Genomic DNA, 23,285 nt, shown 5'->3' on the forward strand with positions numbered 1-23,285 from the left:
CTTGTTGTGTTCCAGATGTTAGAGGAAAGACTTTCAGTCTTTCCCCATTCAGTATGATACCTACATGTGTGTTTGTCATATATGGCTTTTGTTATGTTGAGATATGTTCCTTCTATTCCCAGTTTTCTGAGGATTTTTTATCATGAAGGAATGTTAAATTTTAATAAATGCTTTTCAGCATCAATTGAAATGATCATATGGTTTTTCTTCTTCATTCTGTTGATATAATGTATTATATTGATTGATATGCATATGTTGAACCATCCTTGAATCCCAGGGATAAAACCCACTTGATCATGATAAATGATCTTCTTAATGTATTATTGAATTCAGTTTGCTAGTATTTTGTTGAGGATTTTTGCATCAATATTCATGAGAGATATAGGCCTGTAGTGATCCTTTTTTTGATGTATCCTTGGTTTTGATATCAGGGTAATACTGGCCTCGTAGGATGAGTTTGGAAGTATTCCCTCCTCCTCTATTTCTTGGAATGGTTTGAGTAGGATTGGTATCAGTTTTTCTTTAAATGTTTGGTAGAATTCAGCCATGAAGCCAACAGGTCCTGGGCTTTTCTCTACCGGGAGACGTTTTATTTCTGCTTTGATCTTGTTACTTGTTATTGGTTTGTTCAGGTTTGGGATTTCTTCCTGGTTCAATCTTGGTAGGTTGTATGTGTGTAGGAATTTGTCCATCTTTTTTTTAGATTTTCCAATTTATTGGCATGTAGTTACCCATAGCAGCCACTAATAATCCCTTGAATTTCTGCAGTATCAGTTTCAATGTCTCCTTTTTCAACTCTGATTTCATTTATTTTCGTCTTCTCTCCTTTTTTCTAAGTCTGGCTAAAATTCATTGATTTTGTTTATCTTTTCAAAAAAAACAACTTTCTGTTTCATTGAGATTTTGTATTCTTTTCTTCCTTTCAAATTCATTTATTTCTGCTCTGATCTTTATTATTTCTTTTCTTCTACTAATTTTGAGTTTGGCTTGCTCTTGCCTTTCTAGTTCTTTAGATGCATTATTAGGTTATTTATTTGAAGTTTTTCTTTTTTGATGTAGGTGCTTGCAGCTATACATTTCCCTCTTAGTATGGCTTTTGCTGTATCCCATAGGGTTTAGTGTGTTATCTTTCTGTTGTCATTAATTTCAACAAATTTTTCAATTTTCTTCTTAATTTCTTTATTGACCCACTGGTCACTCAGGAGCATATTGTTTAATTTCCATGTATCTGTATAGTTTCCAGAATTCCTCTTGTTATTGATTTCTAGTTTTATTCCATTGTGGTCAGAGAAGATACTTCATGTGATTTTCAATTTTTTGAATATGTTAAGACTTGTTTTGTGACCTAACGTATGGCCTATCCTTGAGAATGATTCATGTGTTGAGGAAAAGAATATGTATTCTGCAGCCATGGATGAAATGCTCTGTAAATATCTATTAGGTCCATTTGTTGCATAGTGCAGATTTTCTGGTGTTTCTTTGTTGATCATCTGTCTGGAAGATCTGTCCAATGCTGAAAGTAGGGTGTTGAAGTCTCCAGCTATTATTGTATTGAAGCCTGTCACCTTAGCTCTAACAATATTTGTTTTATATATCTGGGTGCTTCAGTGATGGGTGCATATATATTTAAGATTGTTATATCCTCTTACAGAATTGACACTTTCATCATTATATAATGATCTTCTTTGTCCTTTCTTATAGTTTTTGTCTTGAAATCTATTCTGTCTGGTATAAATACAGCCACTCCTGCTTTCATTTTGGTTTTCTTTGGCATGGAATATCTTTTTTTATCCCTTTATTTTCAGCCTATGTGTGTCTTTATAGGTAAAGTGTATTTCTTGTAGGCAACAGGTCATTGGTTTTGTTTTCGTTTGTTTGGTTTTTTGTTGTTGTTGGTTTTTTTTTTTTTTTTTTTTGAAATGGAGTCTTGCTCTGTCGCCCAGGCTGGAGAGTGCAGTGGCATGATCTCGGCTCATTGCAACCTCTGCTTCCCAGGTTCAAGTGATTCTCTTGCCCCAGCCTCTTAAGTAGCTGGGATTACAGGCATGCACCATGATGCCCAGCTATTTTTTGTATTTCTAGTAGAGACGGGGTTTCACCATGTTGGCCAGGCTGGTCTCGAACTCATAACATCAAGTGATCTGCCCATTCTGGCCTTCCAAAGTGCTGGGATTACAGGCGTGAGTCACCACAAGATCTTGGTTTTTATCCTTTCAGCCACTCTATTTCTTTTTATTCAAGAGGTTAGTACATTTTCATTCAGTGTTATTATTGATAAGTAAGGACTTTCTGCCATTTTGTTATTTGTTTTCTGGTTGTTTTGTAGTCTTCTCTTCTTTATTTCCTTTTAGTGAAGGTGACTTTTCTCTGGAGATATGATTTAGTTGCTTGCGTTTTATCTTTTTGTGCATACATTTTATATTTTTTGGTTTGAGGTTTCCATGAGACTTGTAAATACTATCTAATAACACATTATTTAAGCTGATAACAACACTGTTTTTATAAATAAGCAAATAAACAAACGAAGAAAAGTAATGAAGACTTTTTGCTTTTACTTCTTCCCCTGATTTTTAACTTTTTGTTATTTCTATTTATATCTTCTTGTCTGTGTCGTGAGAAGTTGTTGTAGTTATTATTTTTTATTAGTTCATTGTTTAGTCTTTGTACTTAAGAGTAGTTTACACACCACAGTCACAGTGTCATAATATTCTGTGTTTTTCTGTGTACTCACTATTACCAGTGAGTTTTGTACCTTCAGATGATTTTCTATTGCTCATTAACATCATTTTCTTTCTAATTGATGTACTACCTTTAGCATTTCTTCTACAACAGGTCTGATGATCTTTCATCTTTTTGATAATAGCCATTCTAACAGGTAGGAAGTGATATCTAATTGTGGTTTTAATTTGCATTTTCCTGATGATTAATGATATTGAACATTTTTTTCATATACCTGTTGACCATTTGTACGTCTTCTTTTGAGAAATTTCTATTCAAGTCCTTTGGACATATTTTAATAGGGTTATTTGTGTTCTTACTTCTGAGTTGAGTTTCTTAAATATTTTGGATATTAACCCTTTATCAGATACGTGCTTTACAAATACATTCTCCCAATTTGTAGGTTGTTTCTTCATGCTGTTGATTGTTTCCTTTGCTTCACAGAGGCTTTTTTATTTTATGTTATCCTGCCTATTTTTGCTTTTGTTGTCTGTGCTTTTGGGATCATATCCAAAAAATCATTGTCCAGACCAAGGTCATGGAGGTTTTCTCCTGTTTTCTTATAGGAATTTTATAGTTTCAGGTCTTAGGTTTAAGTCTTTAATCTGAGTTGAGTTTTGTACATGGTGTGAGATGAGGGTCTAATTTCATTCTTCTGGATGTAGCAATTGCACTATTTTACATTCCCACCAACAATATACAACGATTCCAGTTGCTATTATCTTTTTTTTTTTTTTTTTTTTTTTAGACAGAGTCTCACTGTGACACTCATGCTGGAGTGCAATGGTGTGATCTCAGCTTATTGCAACCTCTGCTTCCCAGGTTCAAGTGATTCTCCTGCCTCAGCCTCCAGAGTAGCACTACCATGCCCGGGTAGTTTTTGTATTTTTAGTAGAGATAGGGTTTCACCATATTGACCAGATGGTGGCTTACACCTGTAATCACAGCACTTTGGGAGGTTGAGGTGGGTGGATCACTTGAGGTCAGGAGCTATTGTCTTTTTTATTCTAGCTACCCTAGTAGGTGTGAAGAATATCACATAGTAGTTTTGATTTACATTTTCCTAATGACTAGTAATGTTAAGCATCTTTCTATATGTTTATTGGCCATTCATATATTTTCTTTGGGGAAACACCTATCCAAATCCTTTGCCCATTTTTATAGTAGATTATTTGTCTTTTTGTTGTTGAGTTGTAAGAGTTCTTTATATATTCTGGATAGTAGATCTTATCCAATATGATTGGCTAGTATTCTCCATTCTGTGTGTTGTCTTCAGTATCTTGATAGTGTCTTTTGATGCATAAAAGTTTTAAATTTTGATAAAACCAAATTCATTTATGTTTTCCTTTGGTTCCTTGTGCTTTTGGTGTCATATCTAAGAAACTATTGCCTGATCCAAGGACACTCAGATTTACATATATGTATTATTCTGAGAGTTTTATAGTTTTTGCCCTTACATTTAAATCCTTGATTATTTTGATTTAATTTTTGTATAGGTGTGAGCTAAAGATTCAACTTAATTCTTTTGCATGTGGATATCCATTTGCGCCTGCACTATTTGTTGAAAAGACCACTTTTTTTCCATTGAATATTATTGGCACCTTTGCCTAAAAGGTATCTCAATTATATTACATTGGTCTATGTATCTTTCTTTCTTTCTTTCTTTCTTTTTTTTTTAAGACAGGGTCTCACTCTGTCATCCAGCCTGGAGTGCAGTGGTGTGATCATAGCTCACTGCAGCCTTGGCCTTTTGGGCTCAAGTGATCCTTCCACCTCAGCCTCCTGAGTAGCTGGGACTACAGGTGCACAGCACCATGCCCAGCTAATTGTTTGTTCTTTTTTGTAGAGACAGGGGTATCGCTATGTTGCTCAGGCTGATCTCATACTACTGGACTCAAGTGATCTGCCTGCCCTGGCCTCCCAAAATGCTGGGATTACAGGCGTGAGCCACGACACCCAGCCTATGTATCTATCTTGATTCCAGTCCTATATTATCCTTTTCTCCAAAATTTGTTTATTTTAAATCAAGAAATAAAATTATATGTATTTATCATGTGTAACATGATATTTTGAAGTATATATACATTGTAGAATGATTAAATCTAGCTACTTATAATATGCATTACCTCACATAGTTATCATTTTTGTAGTGAGAACATTTAGCATCCACTCTCTTAGCATTTTTCAAGAATACAATATATCATCATTAACTTGTAGCAGAAATAGAGAGTAGAATGGTGGTTACAAGAGGCTGAGGGAGTTGTGGGGGAAGGTTGGGCAAATGTTAGTCAAAGGATACAAAATTACAGTCTTATACTATCTTTATTACTATAGCTTTGTAGTACATTTCAAAATCAGGAAGTCAAATTTCTGTAACTTTTTTTTTCTTTTCTCAAGATTGCTTTGGCTCTTCTGAGTCTTCCATTTTCATATAAATTTTCAAATCAGCTTGTCAATTTCTGCAATAAAGGCAGCCAGGATTTTTATAAGGATCGCATCTAATCTTTAGATCAATAGGGAATATTGCCCTTTTAACATTATTAAATTTTCTAGTTCATAAACATGAGATATCTTTTCATTTATTAGGTACTTAATTTCTATTAATTGATTAATTAATTTATATATTTTAGAGCTGGGGTCTCACTCTGTCACTCAGGCTGGAGTGCAGTGCCACAATTACGGCTCATAGCAGCCTCAACCTCTTGGGCTCAAGCAATCCTTCCAACTCAGCCTCCTGAGTAGCTAGGACTACAAGCATGCACCAACACACCTGGCTATTTTTTTTTCTTTTCTTTTTTTTCTTTTTCTTTTTTCTTTTTTTTTTTTTTTTTTTTTTTTTTGTAGACAGGTTCTTACTATGTTGCCTAGGTTGGTCTCGAACTCCTGGGTTCAAGTAATCCGCCTACTTCAGCCTCTGAAGTGCTGGGATTACAGTTGTGAACCCCTGTGATGAGCCCTTATGTTCCTAATTAGGAATTAATTCCTAATTCCTAATTTAATGATTTTTTCATGAAAGGGAACTGAATTTTTGTCTAATCTTTTTCTTCAATTTTTTAGATGATCATATGGTTTCTGTTCTTTATTTTATCCGTATGGTGTGTTTCATGCACTGATTTTTATATATTAAACCAACCTTACATTCCTGGGATGAATCCCACTTACTCATTCTTTTTGTTGTTTTGTTTTTGAGTTGGGGTCTCACTGTATTGTCCAGTCTGGAGTGAGTGGTGCAATCATGGCTCACTATAACCTTGTCCTCCTGGGCTCAAGCTATCTGCTGGGACCGCAGGCTTACACTTCCACGCTGGGCTAACCTTTTGATTTTTTTAGAGACGAGGTCTCACTATGTTGTCCAGACTGGTCTCAAACTCCTTTCTGTGCGATTTCACCTTGTGATCGTGTGAGTCAATTCTCGTAATAAACTCTCCTTCATATATACATCTATCCTATTAGTTCTGTCCCTCTAGAGAACCCCAATATACCTTATAATCCCTTTTGTTTCTGTAAAGTTGGTAGTAACATCCTCTTTTTTATTTCTGATTTTATTAGTGTTCTCTCTCTGCTTCCCCCTCTCCCTAATCTGTCCAGTTAAAGGTTTGCCATTATTTTTGACCTTCAAAGAACCAACTTTTGGTTTTGCCCAAGGGCACCCTGGAAGGAGGAGCTCTGTGCTGAGCTCAGAGCCCTGGGCTGGCAGTGAGGGACTCTAGAGCACAGGCCCAGCCAGGTCCAGGCCAGAGGAGATTAAGGGGTCACTTAACCTCTCTGCCCTTGCCCTCCCTAAGCTCAGACACAGAGGTGTGGGGCAGCTCATGACTGCCTCCTGGCACTTGGACTGGGCAGGTGGAGCTGGATAACCCAGGCCTGGCTCTTTCCCAGACATGTGGGGGCCTGTCATCTCCCCTGAACCAACACCAGGCAATATGCCAGCCTGATGGAAGGCCGGGCCCCAACATCCACTCTAGACTCCTGGGCCATGACAGTACCACAGGTCCCATTTCATACCCAGGATGAGCCTCCGGACTGACCTTACTGGCTTATCTCCAAGGGGCCAGAGGTTTTCTGCTACAGGCAGATGGAGCACCCCCCATACGCCTCCGGGAAGTCTGTCTGCCCAGCCCTAACAAATAGGTGGGGCACCCTGGACAGAGCACTTGGTGACCGTGGTGGCACAGACGCTCAGAGCAGGATGTCCACCCCAGTGCCCCACCGCATTCCTGCCCTCTAGAAGAAGGTCACAACGTGCAGAGGGGAGATGAGCAAAGACAAGACCGCCTCTGACACAACCCCACACCCCACACACAGCAGGCGAGGACAGGAGCACTCCTCTCCGCCCAGCTTAGTCTCAGTCCTCAGCCCTGGAGCTTGCTCCTCCCTGGCTAGGCCCACTTTCCTCATCTGGAAAAAACGGGATGGGCCCTGGTTCTAGGGTCCCTTCCTTCCAGAATGCTCTGCCTCTATGAGCTCCTCTGTGTGTTCCCATGGGGGTGGGGCATCTGCAAGTCCAGGATGCACAGGGCTTCTGCAGAGCATAGGGGTGGGGGTGGCATGATAGTCCTCTGAGGATGGGGGGTACCTGGGGCCAGGGGAGGAAAGTGAGAAAAAGGAAGGGTGGGGAGCCTGAGGGGAAAGGCAGGAAAAGGGAGGGCTGAGGCTAAGCCATCCCACTCCTGGAGCCCTGGTCTCTGCCCCCAGCATTGCTCCCAGCTCACTCTGGGGCTATGGGTACCCAGAGTCCTTGAACAGCCCTCAGGATCCTGCCTCCTTGCCTGGGATCCTTTCAAGTGTCCCTCCAGGGTTGCAGCTCCCAAGGAAAATACCTGGGAAGGGGGGGAGGATCCGGGGAAGCAGAAAGAGAGACTCTTCCTTCCCACTCACAGGCTCCATCGTCAGCCCCCGCCAAGGCCTGACCTCACACTGCCACCAGACCTGGCGCCCTGGAAGCTGGAGGGCTGCTTGTGGAGAGATGTGTGGCTTTTACACACCCTGTCCCCTGCCTGGCCCAGCTCAGCCCTGCGGAGAGGGGTCTCTAGGGCTTGACAATGTCATTTCAGGCTGGCTGAGCCTGCCCCTGGCAAACCACCCCCCCGTCTCCTGACAGGCCCCAGGATGACATTGGAAAAGGGCATGGGATGTGTTTGGATGGTTGAGGGCCACTCAGCAAAGGGTTTGGCTTAGTCTTGGAACTCCTCTGCCTTCTCAGCAGGCCCTTCCCTAAGCACAGTTCCCCCCATTCCCTTCCATACCCACACACTTACTAAGTAAGAGTTCTGATTCACCCTCAGTCAGGGCTAGAACTTCCCCACACCCATGCATCAGCTGGTCCCGTAACATCAGTAGGCATGGGCATATACCAGGATATGCGGCACATCTCATGGAAGTGTCACTTCTTTATGTTATTCACCACATACTTTTCATGTACACTATAAGCAGGTCTCCACATGGCACCTTGTGTGTATTTTCACCTTTATTTTGTGGAAACTGAAGCTTAGAGGCATGAATGTGAATGGCAGAGCTGGGCTATGACTCCCAAGGCCACACAAACTTGATTCCAGGCTCAGAGCCAGAGGGCGATGGGGAGCGTATGGTTTGCTGGAGCTGTCTGTGAACCTCTCTTCTCCCTCCGTATGAGATTTCCTCGTCCTGTGGTGTAGATTGGCAGAGAGCCTGGATCTGTGGAGATGGCTCCAGGTTGGGGCTGCAGGACTGTACCCTTCCTCCGTTCTTCTCCTTTTCCTTGATTAGCCCTAGGTCTGGCTCTTACACTCTGATCATGAAAGCAGGATAGAAAAGGTGGAATGGGAAACAAATCATGGAAGAAAGCTGCAAACAGTCCAAAAGGCAGCATTCCTCCACGGGTAAGCAAAATGGAATGATCTGATTATTACACAAGGTGGCCTGTAGTATAAAATAATTTACTGCAAAGTGAAATGCCTTTTTGAAAAGTTCCAGATGAAGAATAAAAACAAAACAGGCTCAAATATGTTCAAAATTCCAAAAAGTTAGAAAGTGGAAGGCTCTGTGAAGTGATTCTCTCTTTCTTTTTCTCCTTCTACCAAGAACTTTCCATCAATCTTCCCTGCAAATTAATGCTGTGCAACAATAAAGGATACTTTTAAAAGTGCTTCTTATAGTATAGGGGGTTCTCCTGTTTTATTTTGAAAAAGAAATGTCTGGGAGACCAGAATGGAATGATAGAATGAGCTGTGTCTTGAATCCATAAGGAAGCCTTAGTTTGAGCTCTAGCTCTGACACTAACCTGCTCTGTTAGCCAGGTCAGTTCCCTCTGGGTCACTGTGAAATGGGAGTGACGGGGGAGATGGTAGACTAAGTGATCCTTAAAGTCTGTTCTGGTTCTGTAGGTGATGCTCAGCCTGTCTCTTCTATCAAGAGTATAGTTTACTTGTTACAAAATTGAAGCATTGGGTTACATTACCTTGAAGGCCTCTGCCAGTTCTTTCATTTGTGGCCTGAGATGAGGAGATATTCCTGGCTCAGCTGTCTCCTTTACCAGCTCCCCACATGAGGCACCATGCTGGATAGCTGATCCTTGAAGCTGAGGAAGAACTCCAGAAGAATGGGGTGTGGGTGTGTCCAGGCAAGAAAGGGAGGAAGAATTATGGCATGGTGTGGGAACTGCAGAATGCAGAGGAAGACAGATGGGTTCAAAATCTAGCTCCACTACTTCCCAGCTGTTGTGATTTTAAGCAAGTCACATGACCTTTCTTAGCCTTAAACAGCCATGCTCTTCAAACTTTCATGTGCATGGGAAGAACCTGGGGAATCCTGTGAAAATGCAAGTTCTGATTCAAAGGTCTGGTTTGGGACCTGAGATTCCACACTTGTAACAAGCCCCTAGCACATTGAGGAAGAAGTGGCTAGGTGACCTCACTGGGACCATGTACCCTGAGATGATTACTTCTTTCTTGAACAAATGATTGAGTGCTAACCTTTGTTTTTCTTCTTCAACTCAAAGGCAGAGCCTAGTAGTGAGGAGAAAAGGGAAGGGACAAGGGAGTGGTGACGGAGCTGCAATATGAATGGAATGAAGTCCTATCTGTAAAGGCCTCTCCTATCCATAGAATTCTCCCCTTTCCTGATTTATTTTATTTTTTATTTTTTTTTATTTTTTTTTATTTTTTGAGACGGAGCCTTGCTCTTCTCACCCATGCTGAAGTGCAGTGGTGCGATCTCGGCTCACTGCAACCTCCACCTCCCAGGTTCAAGCTATTCTCCTGCCTCAGCCTCCTGAGTAGCTGGGACTACAGACGCCCGCCACCATGCCCAGGTAATTTTTGTAGTTTTAGTAGAGATGGGGTTTCATCATGTTGGCCAGGCTGGTCTCGAGCTCCTGACCTCAGGTAATCCACCCTTTCCTGATCTTTGAGGGTTCCAGCCAGCATGGGGTGAAGCGAGGCACTCAGAGAAATGGGCTGTTTACAATCTCCCTACCAGCTGACTTGGTCAGTTCATTCATTTCCTTATTCATTCACTAATCCATTTAACCACCCCCTCCCCCACCCCATATGGCAGATGCACCTGAGAATAATAAATTAAGCATACCCTGAGAATGACCCTATGGTCTAAGAAGAATGTGTGCTCAGAGTTCCAAGCTAAGGAATCCAGGAGTGGCCAACCCGGAGATTCATTCCTTATCTATGAGGAACATCTCTGAACCCCTGGCCCAATTCTTGGAACACAGGACATGCAAGGAACCGAGGCCCTTTGTTTTGGGTTAGACGGAGGTTGCTAGGGGAAGAGTGCAAAGTAAAAATGCTGTATAAACTGCATGCTTTTTACAAACGGTATTGGTTTTCCTGTCAAGCCCACCACTCCTGGACCACCCTGTATGTAAATCTCCAATAAACCCTATGTCTTGTTTACCGGATCCAGCTCTCTTCTGTGGCCTCTCGGACACAGCGCCATCGCTACTGGAGTCAATAGGGGTCTGGCTTGACCCCCACTCAGTAAAAATTTACTAAGTATACTCTATTTCAAGCCGTGTGATGAGCACATTCATTCAGAAATGAATCAGATATAGCCTCATCCCTCAAGAAGCTCACAGACTAACAAATAAGTAGCAATTCAGTATGATACATTTTATAACACAATATTAACAAGATGAAACAGATTCATGAAGGAGGGGGATGTTTACCATTTCTGGGTATAGGATGATGCTTAGAAAGGCTTCATAGGGTAGGAGGTGATACTTAAGATGGGACTTGATGTAAGAGTATTTGTCATGCAGATACAGTGGAAATACATTCCAGGCAGAGAGAGGCACCAGCATGCACAAAGGCATTTACTAGTGTGTTAGGCAACCATGAATGGGTGGAATATGGTATGTATTAGTTTGGATGCTTTCAATCGCAAGTGAGTGGATATCCAACTAAAAGTATGATGAACACACGAACACATTGGCTTATTACCTCACATGATAGGTAGTCCAAAGGTAGGTGGTTCCCAGGCAGGTTCAGTGGCTCAGTGATGATGTCATCAAAGATTCAGAGGGTTTCTTATCCTTCTGTTCAATCATCCTTGATTTGTCAATGACATGCCTCTCTTTTTTTTAATTAAAAAAATTTTTTTAGAGATAGGGCCTTGCTCCATCACCCAGACTGGAATGCAGTGGCACAATCTTTGATCTGTCTTTTTGATTGCAAGATGGTTATTGTGTTGCATGCAGGCTTCATTCCATGTGTGTTCTTTTTTTTTTTTTTTTTTTTTTTTTTTGAGACGGAGTCTTGCTCTGCCGCCCAGGCTGGAGTGCAGTGGCCGGATCTCAGCTCACTGCAAGCTCCGCCTCCCGGGTTCACGCCATTCTCCTGCCTCAGCCTCCCGAATAGCTGGGACTACAGGCGCCCGCCACCGCGCCCGGCTAATTTTTTGTATTTTTAGTAGAGACGGGGTTTCACCGTGATAGCCAGGATGGTCTCGATCTCCTGACCTCATGATCCGCCCGTCTCGGCCTCCCAAAGTGCTGGGATTACAGGCTTGAGCCACCGCGCCCGGCCCCATGTGTGTTCTTATAGCAGGCAGGAAAACCTTTCCCGGAAGCTCCCCATCAGACATTCCTTTCCCATGCCCTAAATTCAAGAAAGACTAGAAAGGTAAGTTTATGGCATTTTTAGTCTTTATAGTGGGAAGTGTACCACAAGGAAGGGATGGCAGGACAAAAGTCTGAAGAAGTCAGGTCCCGAAGACCCTGTTTGCCTGGCTAAGAATTTTGCATTTTCTTATGCAGGCTATTGGAGAGAAACTGGATCACAGTAGTAATACAATCAAATCTGCATTTTGGAAAGATCATATTGCTAGATATATACATATGTGTGAAAATATATAGAAAAGGCCTGGATGACCAATGTCAAATGATGATTATCTCTGAGGAGGGGAGTGGGTTGGCAGAGGTGAAGGGGGATGTGCACTTTTTACTCTTTAGCAATTATTCCCAATGGGGGGAAATTTTGCCACCCAGGGGATATTTGCCCATGTCTGTAGATGTTTCTTAGTTATCACAACTGGGAAAGTGCTACTGGCATCTAGTGGGCAGAGACCAGGGATGTTGCTAAACATCCTGCAAGACATTGGACAGCCCTCACAACAAAGAATTATCCAGTCCCAAATGTCAATAGTGCTGAGGACAAAAAAAAAACCCAGTCTAAAGAAGTCTATAGACTTCTTTATTGTTGATACTGTTTGCTACTAAAAAGCTACTCATGTAGTATTTATATTTTTAAAGTGTTTAAAAGCCGAATTGCCTTACCCACAATTTGTAAGCAGTGTTGGAAAGCAGATTGGAGGGGTGGAGGATGGAAGCTGGAGGCAGGGAGAAGAGTTAGCAGGCTGTTGTAATATTTAACTGAATGGCTTATTTTTTATGCTGCCAGATGAAGTCCCTCTCCTCCCAAGAGCCTCTGTGTGGGAGGGCAGTAAGTCCCTCTCCCCACTAGTGGCCCGACCTAGTGCAGCTTGGCCTCCTTCTCTGAGGACCTCGGGTGGACCCAAGGAACCCATCCCATCCCAACACTGTGGCAATATATGCTCACCTTTGATGCCCAAATGACTTGACCTTCCGGACAATTAGGCCCCACTGGAGTGCATAATTCCAAATTACAGGATTCTAGGAGGAAATAACACATTTCCATGGTGTTTTTCAATTTAAAAAAAATTAGATGCATTGACTTATTTAGTCCTCAGGATTAAGAACAGCTGAAGACCAGTGAGAACAGTACTGAATTGTACCCAGGTGTTTGTATATTTAAAAGTCAAGTGTGAGTTTCATTTGATTTAAATGTTTAACTTAGTAGAGGCTGATGTTAAAACCAAGCTGCTCTCATAGAGTTCCAGTCTTCTGAAAAAGGTATACATGAGTTGAAAAGCACAACGCTTTCCTTGTCTCAGTTCACCTCTCCCATAGCCAGCTTAGCTACTGGGACTACGATAAATCCCCCCTCCATTTGCATAGCACTCACAGAGCCTCAGTTGCTCTGATATCCTTTTTATCATATCATCATAAAAATAACCACTTAGGAGGTGCACAGGACATAGACTTTTTTCCAGATTTTTCAGAAGAGGAGACCTGGAATGATGCAGCCTGGAGTGATGCAGAGATTTGCCCAAGATTTCCCAGCTATCAGGGGCTGGGCTAGGACTATGAGGTACGCCTACTGCCTCTAAGCCTAGTCTTCCTTCCCTTCTAATATAAGGGTCTGATTTTCTACATATTTACTTTTTGTGTTTATAGTTTGTCTTCCCCACTGGAATGTAAGCTTCAGGAGGGCAGAGGCTGTGTTGGTCTCATTTACTATTGTGTTCTCAGTGAGTAGAACAGTGTCTGGCATATAATGGTAAATATTTGTTTAATGAATGAATGAAATGTATACATGTGAGAATTGAACTCCACAAAGAAGTGCTTTGTCCAAAATCCCATGGCCAGGCTATGTCCTTCTTCCTCCTAACTGCCAGAACAGTGCTTTCCCTGCTCGCATGGGGTCAGGACTTAGCTCTAAAACTACTCTCTGTCGATTTGGGGGCCAGGACACTAGAAGAGGGGCATGAGGCTTGGTGGTCAGGTCCCAGTGCCAACAAGATGATGGCAATTATTGCAGTCTTGAGAAAGGCCACTGTGCCTTTGATAGAGGAAAGCTCTGGTTTTGGCCACAAGCTGAGCCCCAAGGCCACTCAGTAGTCTGGGGAACTGAGGTCATCCATGGAAAGTGTTTAGAGTGGTATCTGGCACACAGTAAGAACTCAATGCATGTTAGCCGTGGTTGTGGTTATTTTGTTAGAATTCATCATTATACTTTCTTCTTATTGTTCTGTTGTTATTTATTTTATTTTCACCATCCTCATCACTGCTCTTATTACTTAGTTTGCTTTTTTCTCCTTCCATGTACTCCATGCATTTTTCTTCCTCCAGCTCTATGGATTGATGGTATATAGAGAAATGGAAGCATATCAGCCTAGCAATGGCTTGTTCCGGGTCTCATGATTCATCAAGTCACCAAGAAGGCCACAGCTTCACAGCTCAGGGCTTGCTTTTGCTGCGGCTGGGCCTCTTGGGAAGCCTTCTTGCCACTACAGCATGGTCTGAGTCAAGCTGTACAAGCTGCGTTGTGTCAAATATGGGGGGGCAGGCACTTTTGGACTGACTTTTGCCCTGTGGGATGTCTACTAACTAACCTTGCCTGGTGCCCGGTTGCTGCTCATCTCCTTCCCCCATTGCTGAGAACTTCTGAGCCCCGCTTCAGGCCTAACTCCATCTCTGGCCCCCATGCTGACACTGGGAAGCCCTGGGCCCACCTGCTGGCCTCCACATCAGACTCTTGCCATGATTTGGCACTGGCCCTATGCCCTGGTTCTAGTCACTGGGCTCTGACCGGAAACAATAGCCAAGTCCCCACCTTGCCCACACCAGCTCTGATCTTTGGGTTCCATCTATGGTAAAGTGATAGCTGAGCTCTAGTTTGCTATTGCCGATCCTCTCACAGACTTAAGTCTGGTCCCTTTTCCTCCAGCAAGGTCTTGCTGCCACCTGCCCCTGCACACACCCCACTCCCTGCCCGCCCCAACTGTCTCCTAGAGTATTTGGCATCACCCATCCCTGGACTCCTCATCAGTTGCTGTGTCCTCCCCAAGACATTGTGTGAGACTGAAAACTTCTGCTGTTCCCTTGGGTGTCCCCACTTCTGGCTATTGCCTCAGCTCTCTAGAGAGCCTGTTCTATCTGTTCTGCCTGCCTGACTGCAAGTATAGCAAAGCCTGCCCAGCTCCTTCCATCTCTCAGGGCATCTGGGCTTGCTTCAGCAAACTGTGGCCATGATAACCCATAATAGGAAATCTGACTACCCACCAAGCCTAGCACAGGCTCCCAGCATTAGCTGACACTAACTCGGGCTCTCCCTGAGCTCTGTTAGGCCTTGAGACATGCCATTGGGCCATCCAGGGGCCCTAAGAGGAGGCCTAGAGTGTCACTGACCCAGACCTTGCTCCAAGCCAGTCTGTTTCTTTCTCCTGCCCCGTTTCTCAGCCCCCCTCTCCCGGTATTTGACTCCTCCCTTCCCCCCACACACCCTGCTCTCTCAGCCCTGCCAGGTTCTGGCTGACCTGTCAGAGCCAAGACGACAGCCCTGATACCAAAGCATTTGGTGCCACCACCTTGTGCAGAAATTGCTCACGTGCTGGGCTGTTGATAACCTACAATCCTACTGACAGATGCTTAGGGGATTCAGCCTCCAGTTGCCACCACTTCCTGTGAGGCCCAGCAGGATTGGCCTGTTGGCAAGTGGGCCTCTTGGAGAGGTAAAGTGGGTTGGCCCACGGTGGAGGCTGCCAGGTCTGGCTAGGAAACATAGCAGAGCCTGGTCTTCGGGGATCTCATATCCCCTGCCCTGACTCTAATTCTCAGTATAACAAGCTGGTTGGAGTAGGAGCCACAGGAGCTATGAGGTGCTGAGTTGACCTACTTATGGGCAGTAGCCACTGTGGCGGGAGGCAGAGGCCTTGTGTTCCTGAGCTGGGAAGTCGACATTTCCCACCTCAGTCCCTGCTGTGGAAGACCAGACTTTCTAACAGCAGTAATTTCACTTCTCCAAGGAGTATCTCATATCTTTTCTAGAGATCATGCTTAGGCCTGCCTCAGTTTCAGGCCGTTGGTCTTGATGGTCCTGTGACACACTGACCACCAGTCTCCATCCCATCCCAAGAAACTCCTACAAGGCAAGGGACATTTTGCACACACACACAAAAATGATCAGCTACCTCCTATCTGCCAGAACTCCCTGTAGTATGGGCATTTGACATGGGGCCTTCTGGAAGCTGGGAGAGGAATGGAAGGGGAGTCCCAAAGTCTTTTATAGAAATGGTTGGGCCTCACTGGTGAGGGAAACTGAGGGAAAGAAGGGACTCAGGGACTTGATAGTATAAAGGTATAGCCTACCTCTCTGGTATGATCACTCTTGAACCAGTCACAAAGAATATTGAAGCTAGAAGGATACTTAGAGCCACCTAGCCCATTGGTTTTCAAACTTAGATGTTCATCAGAATCACCAGAGAACCAGATTCTTCTCCCTAAGGTTCGGATTCAGGAAATTTGGGGAAGAGTCTGGGAATGTACACTTTGGAATATAGTTGTGCACTGGGTTTAGGAACCATTGGTCTAGTCCAGTGCTCTCACATTACAGGTAGGGGAAACTGAGGCTCAGAGAGGCAAGTTTGCAAAATCATCCGGCAATGACCTAACCTGATGTTGAGAGTTCTGTATGATCTGATTTCAATCTGCCCTTTCTCATTCTAGCTTCTCATTTATGCATTCTTGGGGTTGCTGTATAAAATATAGGACCCCAGTTAAAGGTGAGTTTCAGACACACTTGTATTAAAATTTATCTGAAGTCCAACTTTAACTGGGCACCTTGTACTTTTATTTGCTCAGTATTGTGATCCTATGAACCCTATACTGGAGACATCTTGAATGAACTTCTTCATATGTAATTTCTGAATTCCTACTTTTAGACCTTTGCTTATGCTGTTTCTTCTGTCAAGAATACTCACCCCATCACTTCCCCAAAACCTGCTCATCTATCAACACGAATGTCACCTCTTCCCTCAAGCTTTCTTATTCCTTGAGTTGACCCTCATCTAGCTTCCAATAACACTTTCTCTGACTCTCTGCTTCCACCCCCTCATGCTGTATTTTGGATCAAGGCTGTTTGTCTGGTTGGCTTAACTCTCCTGTGGAGCATGAGTCAGCCCTTTGCCAGGGTGGGGGGTCATATCTGAACAGTCAGCAAAGTGTAAAAGAATGGGCTCTGGAGTGGGGTGGCTTTTGCTTGAACCCCAGTTCTGTCACCTACCAGCTGTGTGACCTTGAGCAAGATTTCTTACCTCTCTGGGACTCAGTTTTCTCATCCGTGAAATGAAAATTATAAGAGTAATTTCTTCATAATGTTACTGTGAAAACTAAATGAGAGTGCTTAGAATTGAAAGAGTACACAAAAATGCCCAATAAATCTTAGCAATTGTTATAAATCATAATCATCATCATCATCATCATCATCATCATCATCTCTGTATCCTCAGCGCCAAGCACAGAGTGCTAATCAGTAAGGTCTACTGAATGAACACATGGGTGAAAGTAAAAGGCCTGGATATAAGATCCTGTGACCTATTAGCAGAAGGCGCTAGATGCTAATGTGTATAGCTCTGCATTGAAAATACACATGCCTTGGAAAATCATGTTCCCTCAGGAGGAAGTTTCTGCCCTTGAGGAGCTGCGTAAAATACCATATTTCTCTCTAGGAGAATAAGCTGTTGTTTGGAGATTGTTACACAAATGTTTGTCTCGTAGGAGCACTTCTATGCTTCTATTCTCTACAGTAATGATTGGAAATGGAAATCAAGACTTACGCCTTTCACAAGTCCCTGCCTTCCTGTGGAATGCTAAAAACTTTATTTTCTTTCCACCAAGCTTAGCTGTTTCCCTCTGTTATAGTGGAATGCATTAATTAAAAGATTGGCAAATGCTCAGAGACCAGGAAAAAAATGATGAAATACAAACACCAAGTTCTGTCCAAGTTTACTTTTCTGATTCTTCACTATTACTCCTGTGATGGTTAATTTTAGGTGTCAACTTGACTGGATTATGGAATACCTAGAAACCTAGTAAAGCACTATTTTTGGATGTTTCTGTAGGAGATCAGGGCATGCGTCTGATGGACTAGGTGGGGAAGATCCACTCTCAATGTGAGCGGGCACCAGCCAGTCTGCTGGGGGCCTGCAGAGAGCAAAAACAGAAAAGGCAGATATGATGAATTACCCGCTGGAGCTAGGATACAGTCTTCCTCTTTTGTCCTTGGACATCAGAATTCCAGGTTCTCCAGCCTTTGAACTCTAGACTTACACCAGCGCTTCCTCCACAACACTGGGGTTCTCAGGCCTTCAACCTGAGACTGAGAGTTACACCTCAGCTTCCCTTGTTCTAAGGCCTTCAGGTTTGGACTGAACCATGAACGTTACCAGCATTCTAGGGTCTCCAGCTTGCAGACCTTGCAGACCCTGCAGGCAGCCTGTTGTGGGACTTCTGAGCCTCCGTAATTGCATGAGCCAATTCTCCTGATATATATATATATATATATATATATATCCTATTGGTTCTGTCTGTCTGGAGAACCCTGACTAATATACCCTTAAACACACTCAGTAGTCAAGGGTTCATTGGGTTCATGGTACTCACTAAAATGAGCATAAAATAAACAGGTAGAGATTGAAATAAAAGGAGATGAGAAAGGTACTTTTCTAGCGCAATGAGATGTATTATTCTCATCTGAAATCACTTATGATTTTTATTGGAACAAGGCACCCAGCAAATTGCCTGGCATAGAGTAGATGTCAAATAAATATTTGTCAAATGGATGAATGGATATTATTGAATGAAAAGTAGAATGTAAATAGATACATAAATCATTTTTAACAAAATAAATGAGGAAGAATTCTTCTAATCTTTTCCTGCCTACCATGTCCCTGGCTCAATGTGGAAAAGTGACTGATTTGGCCCTGCATGGGAACCCTGCCTGAACTGTGGAGTAAGTACCATTTATAGTCACCTCTCTTAGACTCTTGAACCACCCAAGTGGTTAGCTGAGTCAACCTTTTCCTCATCTGCATCTAGTGACAGGAAACTCACTACCTTATTGGCATCCATGCTATGATTCTTGGATGCTCTAAAAATATATGACTGCTGCATCAATTACTAGCAAGTAATTGCTAGTAATTGTGCTAGGACACAAGCCTCTCTATTATCCAGACTCAGGTACTCTCCAGTGTATCACAACTGACACCCTTAGAATATATAGCTGTATTTTATTCAAAGGTGGTGGGAAAATAACTTTCCTAGGAAGCAGGAAACCTGGATCCAACTCTGAGCTCTGCCACTGACTTGCTGTGTGAATTTGAGTATTCTCCTTCCTTATTTGGGCCTCAGTTTCCTTTTTTTACTCAATGAGGGGGGTTTCAAACCGGATGCTCTGCAAGACCTCCAGTTCAGACATTCCAGGCCAGGACTCTCTAATGAGGTCTAATTAAGATCTTCTAATGCAGTGGTTCTCAAATTGTGGTCCAAGAATCCCTGGAAAGCCTGGGCGACATAATGAGACCCCCATCTCTAAATATATTTATATAAAAAATACATTAAATATATGCTATATTAGTGCACCTGCAGTCCCAGTTACTTAACAGGCTGAGGTGAAAGAGTTCGAGGCTACAATAAGCTATGATCGTGCCGCTGCACTCCAGCTTGGGTGACAGAGACCCTGTCCAAAAAGAAAAAAAAAAAAAAAAAAAGAAAAGAATCCCTGAAGGTCCCTGAGAATCTTTCCAAAGGTCAAGGAGATCTTTTCAAACTAACATATCCGCAGGAGGCAGAATTTTCTTCATATACTTCAATACATAGCAGAAGCAGCTATGAGAATCCAGCTGCTTCTGAATCCAGCCAAATTATCAAAGAGAATAACAACAAATGTAAAACCTCCCCACTCTTCTCGGTAAATTTATTTTTGTTTTGTAAAATATTGTTATACTTCATAAAATATTAAAAATATATTCTAAAATATATTATTTATATTAACATGTTTAATTTTTAAGCATGACTTTGACAATGAACAAATCAATCAAGCAATATTCCTTAAATGTTTCCATCTTAATTTCTAATATAGTGAATATGGATAGATGTAACCCACATAAATAAAAACTCCATGAAATCCTTCATAACTTTTAATAGTGTACAGTGGTCCTGTTCTTGTAGGTCTGACTTCCTTTCTCATTCCATATAGTTTTCTGTCTGGTCCCCCAATGGTCACAGATGTGCTCTGCTCAATATCTGGCACAGGAATGGACACAGTAACTTTGGGAGAAAGGCCATTCTTCCTTCCTCATGGGCCTCAGCCATACCGGGCCTGGCCTGTCTTCTCCTTCACCTGGGTTCCTTGGCATAGACCGGTGACTTGGGCCTTAAACAAGGCACCCCCTTGTGGGCAGTGCCAGTTCCCGAGTGGAGAAATCAAGCAGCTGATCAGGCAAGGTTGATGTGCTAGCCTCCCCGCTTGCCTGCGCACAGTTGCCCAGCCCCTCCGGGTTCCAGCTTCCCTGAATGCTACACTCTCCATACCTGCCACCCAAAGAAAGCAGATTTCATGACTGCTATGCCAGTTGTCAGGCCTTGGGTGTGAGGCAAGGGAGAACCTGCCAGATTCAGAGTCCCCATGGGGGTATGTGGGGAGAAGGGAGATGAGGAGGGAGAACTTGTGTTAACTGAGAGAACCACTTCACATCAGGTCCTGCATGTTCCTTCTTTCTTTGTTTGAGACGGAGTTTTGCTCTTGCCGCCCAGGCTGGAGTGCAATGGTGCAATCTCAGCTCACTGCAACCTCCGCCTCCTGGGTTCAAACGATTCTCCCGCCTTAGCCTCCCGAGTAGCTGGGATTACAGGCACCCACCACCACGCCCAGCTAATTTTTTGTATTTTTAGTAGAGACAGGGTTTCACCATATTAGGCTGGTCTCGAACTCCTGACCTCAGGTGATCTGCCCATCTCGGCATCCCAAAGTGCTAGGATTACAGGCATGAGCCACTGCACCTGGCCTGTTCCTTCTTTCTTAATGACAAACCTGGGAGGTGAGCATAGATCTTTATCCTTATTCTCCTGTTATAGCCATGAAAACCGAAGGTTCCAGAGGTAATGTGACTTGGCTAAGGTGGTTACACAACCAAAAAAGTAGCTGGGCTTGGATCTAAATTCACATCTAATAATGTCAAATCAATGCTCCTTCTGCTTTACCAGAAGCAGGGAGAGCCAGGAGCATTCAGGAGAAGACGAGAGAGGAAGGGAGCTAACATTTATTGAATACCTACTATGTGTCAAGCATATGTTATCTCATTAACTCCTAACAGCAGTTCCCTTATGTAAGCAGTGACTCTCAGTTTACAGATGAGGGAACAGGCTTAGGGAAGGGAAGTGGCTTTTGTAAGGGTACACTGCTAGGAGGTAGCAGAACCAGGATTCAAATCTAAGTCTGTCTGGCTCCAAAGCCTCTGCTTCTTTAATAATACCAAAGGAGATTTATTTTTATTTGTTAATTGTTTATGAAGACAAACCATTTCTTAGCCCACATATTCATATTTCATAGTTCAGGAACACAGGTCAGTGACAAACTTCTGTAATTCAACCCAAAGAAATTCTTTATATTCCAAATCACTTTGTACCAGCCTTCCTCATCTCCTCAAAATCTTTTATGGAATCATAATTTCTGCAAAAATTTGCGCATGCCTTCTTCCTTGGTTTGGTCAGAGCAAACACAGAGAGCTGCAACCCTCAGGGAAGCAATAAATGCTCCAATAATATGAAACCCATGCATCTGAGGTTTCATCAAAGCACTGGAAGCCACGGTAGTTATTATCCTTGATAGATATGTCAACCTTAACACCAACATCCTTCCTGGCTGATGGAGAATAAGCCACAAATAACATTTATTGAGAACTTACTTTATGCCAGACACTATACTACATGCTTTAATTCATTCTGTTTAAACCTCCCAAAGGAGGTAGGTACTATTATTATTGCCCATTTTACACATGGGAACACTAAGGCAGTAACAGGCCCAAGGTCACCAGTTAAAGAGCAACAACTAGTATTTGAATCCAGGCAGTCAACTTCCGAGTTCATGGCTTAAAACCACCTCAAGACTAAACTGTTGTGAGAGACCCAGAACTGAAACTGAAGTCTCCTGGTTTCTTAGCTTAATGTGGTGTGCTGTGCACTAATGCCTCCTGAATGAATGCCCAAGGGCGTGGCTGACACATCTCCCAGGGGCCGGAATGGAAAGAAGGAGGTGAACTCCAGAGAGCGAAAGTCTATGAGGCCATCCTAGGAGGGCAGGCAGCTTTTACTGTAATAGTTGCTTCCCAGTTCTCCATCCTCAGGCCTCTGGCTGCAGGGCAGGAGGGCATATGCTCAGAGAAAAGTCTCTGAGCTCTGACTCCTCCCGTTATTCCGCCCCCACATGCAGAGGGCTTCCCCCTTATAAGCCTGTGCTCAGCTGGAGGTGGGTGGGAAGCCACTTATCTTGGCTCTTGCTGACTATCTTCCCGACACAGCCCAACAAAACTCACATCTGAGACACCCTTGAGGTCGGTGCTAGAGAGAGGGTGAGGTCAGTGATTGTAGCCTCCTTGGTATAAACCAGGAAACTGAGGGCCACAGAGTAAGTTGTAAACAGAGCTGGGGGGACCCTCACAGAGCCTCTGGACAAACCTCCAGACAAAGCCACTGATGAAGAAAGGCCTCGAAGGCAGGCAGAGGCTTGCTTAAAGCAGCCTAGGACCTTCCAGGGTCCCAGGACCTGGCTGTTTGCCTGACTAACTTGGGTCTCTGAAACAGAAGTGAGGCCAGGGAGAGTAAGTTATTCTGGGCCTCATGATGACATGTGCCTCCAGAGATCCAAGACTGGCCTTTTGCCATGGGGTCCCTGGGAGCCTTCTGGCCACCAGCCATGGCACCCTGCCTTCTGATGCCTGGGGAGGGGCTGAGAGAGGGGGAGGGTCAGTGCTTCCTAATGGCTTCCTGCCCAGAAAGCCTCTAGAACTTCCTACTGCTAACTTTCTTTCCTCTAAAAGAACCGACTTGAGGGCATCCAGAGGGTTCAAGTTTAGATTCCAGGCTAAACTTCTAGGCTTAGAGGGTCCTGAGCATGGGACTGGATAAAGGAGGGAAGCCATCATCTCTTCAGAAGATGTTTAGAAAAGGGCATACACCCAGTCTATCTGAGCTGGGAGAGAGCTGTTATGTCCTGAGGCAAGGGGATGGATGAAATGGCATTTTAGGGCTCCGATTCTCTTTGGGGCAAGACCTGACTTCCTATGGACTCCCAGGAGCAGCAGGGGAGTTCTGACAAGAACTGTGGTTGTCCAGAGTGAAGTTTCTTTGAGACTTGCCCTGTACCTAACCCCGAACAGATTTGAGACTTAGATACCTCTAACCAGGCATCTCATTGTACAGCTGGGAAAACTGAGACCCAGGA

This window comes from Macaca thibetana, chromosome X, assembly GCF_024542745.1.
Source record: "Macaca thibetana thibetana isolate TM-01 chromosome X, ASM2454274v1, whole genome shotgun sequence".
In the NCBI taxonomy this organism is placed as follows: Eukaryota; Metazoa; Chordata; class Mammalia; order Primates; family Cercopithecidae; genus Macaca; species Macaca thibetana.